We start from the raw sequence: 7,372 nt of genomic DNA on the forward strand, positions 1-7,372 counted from the left end.
GAATTAGAAACTGTGAAAGTCCACAATTAACTCCATTTTTAAAGAGACTCTAGCAAAACTGGATAATAGCAATTTTCACAATTATCATACAATCCTTTTGGTGATTTGTCGATATCTTTTATTTCTGTTCTTCCAGAAGACCAGATCTTTAGAGCATCATCAGAGAAAAGGTAAAATTCACCAGCATGCTCATTTTTCAGAAAAACATATTTGTCTGAGACCATCTTACTTTAAAATTGTTTAACAAAAACACCACCATTAAGATACAGTCATATCAGTGTGGGTTTTTTTTGTCCATATAATTATTGTTTTGTAAATTGTTTTGTAAAAGTCCTGTCATTAAGCTTTAGTTCCGTAGAAACTAATATGCTGAAACACCTACCTTTTAACAGCACTAGGAACCTCTTCAACGTTCATAAATCTTATACTTGGAGCTGACCAAGAGGAAAGAGCCGTAGAGAGCGCCTGGGTTCGGCCATTCTGGCGATGGATAAAGGTCTTCTCAAGTCTCTGCTGCTGTGTGTGGGGGGCAGCAGAGCTGGCTTCCTGCCTCCAATTAACTGGTAAATAATATTACAGTCTGGGCTGTTCTGAGCCCAGCTAAGATGGTTTTAGAGTGCTGTTTCTCAGAGAGGATACAGAAAGCTAATCAGAATTGTCAGCATAATTCCTCTCTGCTCAGTGTCAGGAAAAGAGCCTTGTTTATTTCAAATTACTGTGCTCAAGAAATTTTATCTTGCCATGGTTCACCAGAAACAAAGGTGAACCTACAACGAGTAGTAAGAAAATCTCAAGACGTTGTTAACAGTGTTAAATAAAGTTCAGTTCTTCTAAATTAGATTAATTGAGTACCTACCACTGCATATAAAAAGCACTAGCTTGGAATCTGAAGACAGCAAGAGGAATAAGAGAATGTCCATTTTGCAAGACAGGTGAAGAGATTGGTGCCATTAGGTAAGACACAACCTTCCTTTGGGCCTTAGCTGCCTCACCTGCGAAAGGTGAGGATTTGACCATTTGCTTTCTAAGGTTCTTTTCAGGTTAGAAAGCATTTTAAAAAGCAAACAAGGCTGGGTGCGGTGGCTCACGCTTGTAAACCCAGCACTTTGTGAGACTGAGGCAGGCGGATCACCTGAGGTCAGGAGTTCGAGGTCAGCCTGGTCAACATGGTGAAACCCCCGTCTCTCCTAAAAATACAAAAATTAGCTAGATGTGGTGGTGCATGCCTGTAATCCCAGCTATGCCAGAGCCTGAGGCAGGAGAATCACGTGAACCTAGCAGGCAGAGGATGCAGGGAGCTGAGGTTGCGCCACTGCACCCCAGCCTGGGCAACAAGAGCAAGACTCCATCTCAAAAAAAAAAAAAAAAAAAAAAAAAAAAAAAAAAGTAAACAAATAACAGAATGTCCTTATTCCAGCCATCCCTGAAAAACAGTTAGCTTTACCTTAAATTCCATATTTTAAATGATAGTCACACACATAAAAGACAAGCATCTATCTGGTCATATTGTTGAAATGATTCTTTGCCATTTCTATCAGAATTTTGCAGATTCTATTTTTTGCTGTCAACTTTTCTCATTCCACCAAGCAGGATAAGCCACTTTTTTTTTTTTTTAAATGTGAATATACTTTATTTAGTCATTTTGTTTATAATTGAAACTGGGAATTCAAAATTTATATCCTTGCCTGTGAGCTTCATATAGACACCAGAAAAAGTTTTAACGTTGTGTTCCACATTGTTTGCTGTGCTTTGTCCAAATGAGCCTTTATGAGATGCTGCCATCCAGTTTCACGTGGATTCTCTTGTCCACAATTTCACTTGGGAAGACCAAGTCCTCGGGGATTGAGTCATGCGTGACTTTCAGGGTACGGCACCTGGGATGCTTTTGCTTATTTTTTGTAGGGCTTTTCGGGTTGGCTTAGGCAGAGTTATCCTCTGAGCAATAAAGACAACATGCTTCCCCCTAAACTTTTTCTCCAATTCACCTACTAGCCAGACTTGGATTTTCTGGAAAGATTTCCGGTGAGCAATGGGAACAAAGATTATGATAGATCTCCCACCACCATCATCTTCAGTTTCCTTGGCTGCTGTAATATTCAGCTCCCTGAACTGAGCCTTGAGGTCCGAGTTCATCTCCAGCTCCAGAAGAGCCTGGGAAATATCAGACTTTGAACTTGTCTGGCTTCTTGCTCTTGGGCTTCGTGATCCTGGCATTCGACTGAACATGGCCTTCTCCTTGCTGAGTGCCACCTTAGGAAGAGTAAAACCACATTTTCAAACCAATTTGTCAGGAATTCATAATCATTCTCTAGCTAAGATAGGATGAGACCCCTTTTCTTCCCTACACATTTGTAGACATCTAAAACCCTATCCCATGTGGGGATGATGGAGTGTACAGGGGCTACCTTGGTTAGTGTGGCAGAGTTAGCATGCTGGGAAGGTTTCTTACCCAGAGTTGCAGGTGACTGCAGTCAAGGCTGTGCACAGAACCAAGAGCAGATGATGGCAGATTGGCCAGAAAAGGGAGAGCCAATGAGCTACCAAAAGCGTTTTCAGGCTGGGTGCGGTGGCTCACACCTGTAATCCTAGCACTTTGGGAGGCCGAGGCAGTGGATCACCTGAGGTCAGTAGTTCAAGACCAGCCTGGCCAATATGGTGAAACCCCGTTTCTATAAATAATACAAAAACTAGCTGGATGTGGTGGCACATGCCTGTAATCCCAGCTACTTGGGAGGCTGAGGCAGGAGAGTTACTGGAACCTGGGAGGGAGAGGTTGCAGTGAGCCAAGATCATGCCACTGCACTCCAGCCTGGGCAACAGAGCAAGACTCAGTCTCAAAAAAAAAAAAGCAGTATCAGAGGTGTTCCCTGAGACTTAGAGTAAAGTAACACACATTAGGACAATCATGGAGACTAAGAAAACAGAGAAGGCAAAGCAGGAGGCTGATTCTGGAAAATACCTGGTCGCCCAGGCTGGAGTGCAGTGGTAGGTCCGGGCTGGGAGATGCTGTGGGCAGATAATCAGGTCTAAAGGGCTGGCAGGAGAGACAGGTGTGGGAGCTTGGAGGACTGAGACTTGGGGTACAGAAGGATGTGGCGGAGCACTGTATGTGTCATCCTTGAACAAAGACAAAGACCACCTGTTCAAGACTCGAGAACATTTGGAGTTTGTTCATTTGGAAGCTGAGGCAGAGTCATTGACCTGACTGTAGTGATGTGGCCTCATGAGTGAACTGGACCCCAGTACCAGTGCTGGCAGTAAAGGGACAAGAAAATGTTCTAAGGCTCCCATCAGTGACTCTGGATCTCATGGGTGTTGCTCCTTTGCCCTGCTAGGACCTGAGAGAGCTGATGCCTTGAAGTCAGTCAACAAAGGTGTTTTGCTCATGGTTGTCCTCCCTTGGGTGCAGGCCTAGCACGGGCCTCCAGGGAGGCAGTGCCCACAGTGCTCTGCTGGAGCAACTGGAGCCAGGGAGGAGCCACCCACAGGTCATTCTGGCCATTTTCTTGCCACCAACCAGACTTCACTTCCTGTTGTGGGCTTTCATCTCCACAGTGTGAGCTGGTCAGATGGAGGAAAGTTGGGACGAGGGCCTTGAGATCCTCTCATTTACTCATTCAGTAACTAGGTACCAAGCACTTATCTTGTTCCAGGGCTAAGTATGGTCAGGGTCTCTGAGTGAATGAATCACATGACCCTTGTCCTCCAGGAGCTCACAATCTGGAGGGGAGGAGGAGGGACAGACCATTAAAACAGATGAAAAGTGCGAGCATAAAATTGAAATAAAGCACAGTTCTATGAAGGGGAGATGAAGATCACTTCAAGGGTGGGAGATGGGTCTGAAAAGACCTCACTGAGGTGACATTTATCCTGAGAAGGATAATTGGGACTACCCCTGCAAAAGACTGAGACCAGTATGCCATGGGAAGGATCAATGGCCAAAAAGTCCAGAAAAAAGTGAGTTTGGCCAGAGAGGAGGCAGAAAGAAGGCCAGTGTGGCTGGAGAGGGCTTGTGAGTAGAGGAGGGGAGGGAGGGTAAAGGCAGGGATGGATTCTGGATGTCCCTGTGTTAGTGATCTACAGCTGTATGAAAGCATTACCCCAATCTTAGAGGCTTACAACGAACATGTAGATCTTCCTTTTTCGGGGCCCAGGAATCCAGCAGGACTTATCTGGGTGCTTCTGCCATGATATCTCTCAGGAGGCTGGGGCTGTGGTCTCAACTGAGGCTCAAGTGGGGCTGGATCCAATGCTAAACTCACTCGTATAGTTACTGGAAGGATTCAGTTAGGACTGGTGGCTTGAGCTCCCCTCTGTCCGTTGCCCTCTCTATATCCTAGGACACATGAACCTCTCCATAGGGCAGCTCATAACACAGCAGCTGATTCCCTAGAGTCAGGGATCTGAGAGAGGGAGAGACAGAGAGAGGACAACACAGAGAAAGGAAAGGAGAACAGAGAAGGGAAACAGCAAGATACTAGTCACAGTCGTTTTATAACTGAATCGTGGAAGTGACATCTCATCCCTTCTGCCATACTCTATTGGTTAGAAGTGAGTCACTAAGTCAGTCCACACTCCAGGGGAGGACATGACACAAGGATGTGTCCACCAGGAAGTGGGGGAACCTCTTGGAGCCATTGAGGTGGCTCCTACCACATAGGCTGAGATGTGGCACTTGGGTCTGAATCTAAATGCACATTTAACCATTGCAAGCTTTTATGAGGATGACAATATCAGAATTTATTAAATTTCAGCCCTCTAATAGTACACATAGGAAAATGAGGCCAGGAGGAATGGGACATTTCAAAGATCACATGGCAGGAACCCAGGTCTCTTTTTAGTTGTGTTCCATGATAATTCCTACCATCCATTCATGCATTTCATGTCTGATTTGTCCATTACCTACATGCGATACCAGCCCACAGGTTTCCTGTTGTCTCATACATGCCTGATGACATCCCTAGGGAGTTGATGCCAGGATGATCTCCATTGTGCAGGAGAGGAGGCTTGGGGAGACACTGAGAGGCACAGTGGCTTTGCCCAGAGTCACATAAGTGGTAAGGAGGAGGAGCTGGGTCTGAACCTACATCTGTCTATTCCAAGGTGGGACCCTGGCTGCACCCAGGCCTTCCACAGGGGCTGTAGGGAGGCAGGGTTGGTGAAATTCTGTACATCTATGGAGGGTCATGGGGTAGGAGGGTGTGTAGACAGTAGCCCACAGGGTCATTTGCAGTCTTCTGATCAGGGAGGGGACTCAGCTAAGGGAACCCCAGGATGTACAGAAGGTGTGGACAGCATCCTGCTGATAAATCTGGCTGAAACCTCAACAGTGATGTCCAGCCAGGTCTCAGGGGTCGGGCTGGTCCCTTCCCCACTTCAGAGTAAACATCAACATGATTGACATTCCACGTACCTTCCAATGACAAAACCTTCCCTCTGCCTTTCAGAGAAGCCCAGTCAATGTCCCACTCCCAGGACATCTTCCTAGACTGCAGTCTACCACATAATTGGGCTGAGTTTATCACTGCTGTGTCCCCTCTCCAGTTTCTGGCAGCTCTGCTCTCTGTGGTCCAGCCCTATCCCCTCCCTACATACTCACCTGTACCCACCTCCAGGCCTCCTCACCCTCAGACTCTGCCTCAGTGGGCTCTGGGTGCTCTAGCTGGGCCAGGAGTAGGTGGACACAATGCTGCAGGCCCAGGCCAAGCATGTTGAGCTGCAGATAGGCCCCAGCACCTTGAGAGGGGGCAACTGTGGGGGCTGATAGAAATCACTGGAGTAATGATCCATCCAGGTACCCAGAATGGATGAGATGGTACAGAGGGAGGCAGGTGAGCAGAACATGTAGAGGCCCAGTCTCTCCTTCCACCCTGTCCTCCAAGGGACGGCCCTGGGAAAACCTCATACTTAGCTCAAGCCTAAATTCCTGTGTGCAGCCTATAGATCTCCTCTTCCCACTGACACTTCTCTTACCCCACCCCAATGGTCTCTATCTGTGATGTCAGGGTGTGTGTGTGTGTGTGTGTGTGTGTGTGTGTGTGGATGCTGAGAAGTAACAGTTTGCCACAGGGGATGGTCAGGCAGGATGGTGATTCAAGGTCGGGACTGTCTTCCTGGGGAAGACACAGGTAGACCCTTTCCTGAGCAGCTGAGCCTATGTCAGTGCTCACACACACGGGGCCCACGTGGGGTGCAGACAGTGCAAACACAGGAGACCCCCTGCACAGCACACGCTCAAGACACCAGTGGTTCCTCCAATATCTGTTCCCACCTGTCCTGTCCCCTGCAGCCAGAAAGTGGTGTCAGCCTCACTTAACCATATGGAATTGCAGGGAGTGGATAGTCCCCTCAATGGTAATGTAGGCACTGTAACAATTAGAAGTGAACATGGACGTGGGCCGGGAAAAAACTCCGGATCTTCAGAATTATGCAGAGCACTGCACCCCTGCCTCTTGTGTAGAATGAATAAGTCCCAGGGAAAAAATTATCTGGTTCAAGTTCACACACTGATTCAACGAAAAGCTGGTATCTTGGTTAGGATTAGTTTTGCCTACACACAGCAGAAAACCCAGAATAACAGCACCACAGAGAAGAGAGAGAAAGAGCTTTTCCTTTCTCCCATAAAGGACCTCTGGAGGTGGGCTCCGTGCTGCCCCTGGATGGCCCCCCAAGGCGCTCAGCCAGCATGACATCTTTCTCCCCCACCATCTTCATAGCTGGTTTCCATCCTGAAGGCTGTCTCAGGGCCCATGGAGACTGCTTTTCAGAGGAAAGGGAGGAGGAAAGAAGGACGAAGGGGCCGCACAGCTGCGTCAGTTCCACCTAAGCACCCTCCCCAAAGACCCTCTCAGTCCTTCTGCTCACAGCTAATCAGCTTGAACTTTGTCCGGTCCCTCTTAGCTGCAGGAGAAGCTAGGAATAATAGACTCCTAGTTTGTCTGGCAAATTGTTTTCCTGATAAAACTGAGTCTCCAAATGAAAAAAAAAAACAAAAAACAAAAAAACAAAACTGAGTCTCTGTTTTGAAGAAAAAGACAGGAATGAAAACCGCATGTAACGAACAGGGCTCTCTCCCTACCCTAAACTCCAAGCTGAAGGAGGCAGGAGGGACTGACTTCTCCTCGGTGCACCGGGCATCCCTTCACCTACCACAGCCTCTCTTTTCTTGGTGGTTGTTCATTCTCGGAGAGGGGACAAAAGCCGGGGTTCCAAATGGGGACATTGGAATGGGAAACCTGCTTTCAATTCCTCAGCAGAATGATAAGAATCTCTATGTCATCTTTCATCTGTCTGCACATTGGAAGAAGGTCTGAGAAAATCCTCTTTTAGATCCAAATGGGTGGGCAGAGGTGGAGGATTGTGGAGACTTTTG

At 47.3% G+C, this 7,372-nt stretch overlaps 1 pseudogene; it reads right to left on the bottom strand.

Annotated features, from left to right (window-relative positions):
* Positions 1 to 1,629: 1,629 nt before the first annotated feature.
* LOC108534416 (40S ribosomal protein S7 pseudogene) lies at positions 1,630 to 5,480 on the bottom strand (annotated as a pseudogene).
* Between the last annotated feature and the right edge of the window lie 1,892 nt (positions 5,481 to 7,372).

Source organism: Rhinopithecus bieti, unplaced genomic scaffold (genome assembly GCF_001698545.2).
Source record: "Rhinopithecus bieti isolate Rb0 unplaced genomic scaffold, ASM169854v2 scaffold_11565, whole genome shotgun sequence".
Taxonomy (NCBI): Eukaryota; Metazoa; Chordata; class Mammalia; order Primates; family Cercopithecidae; genus Rhinopithecus; species Rhinopithecus bieti.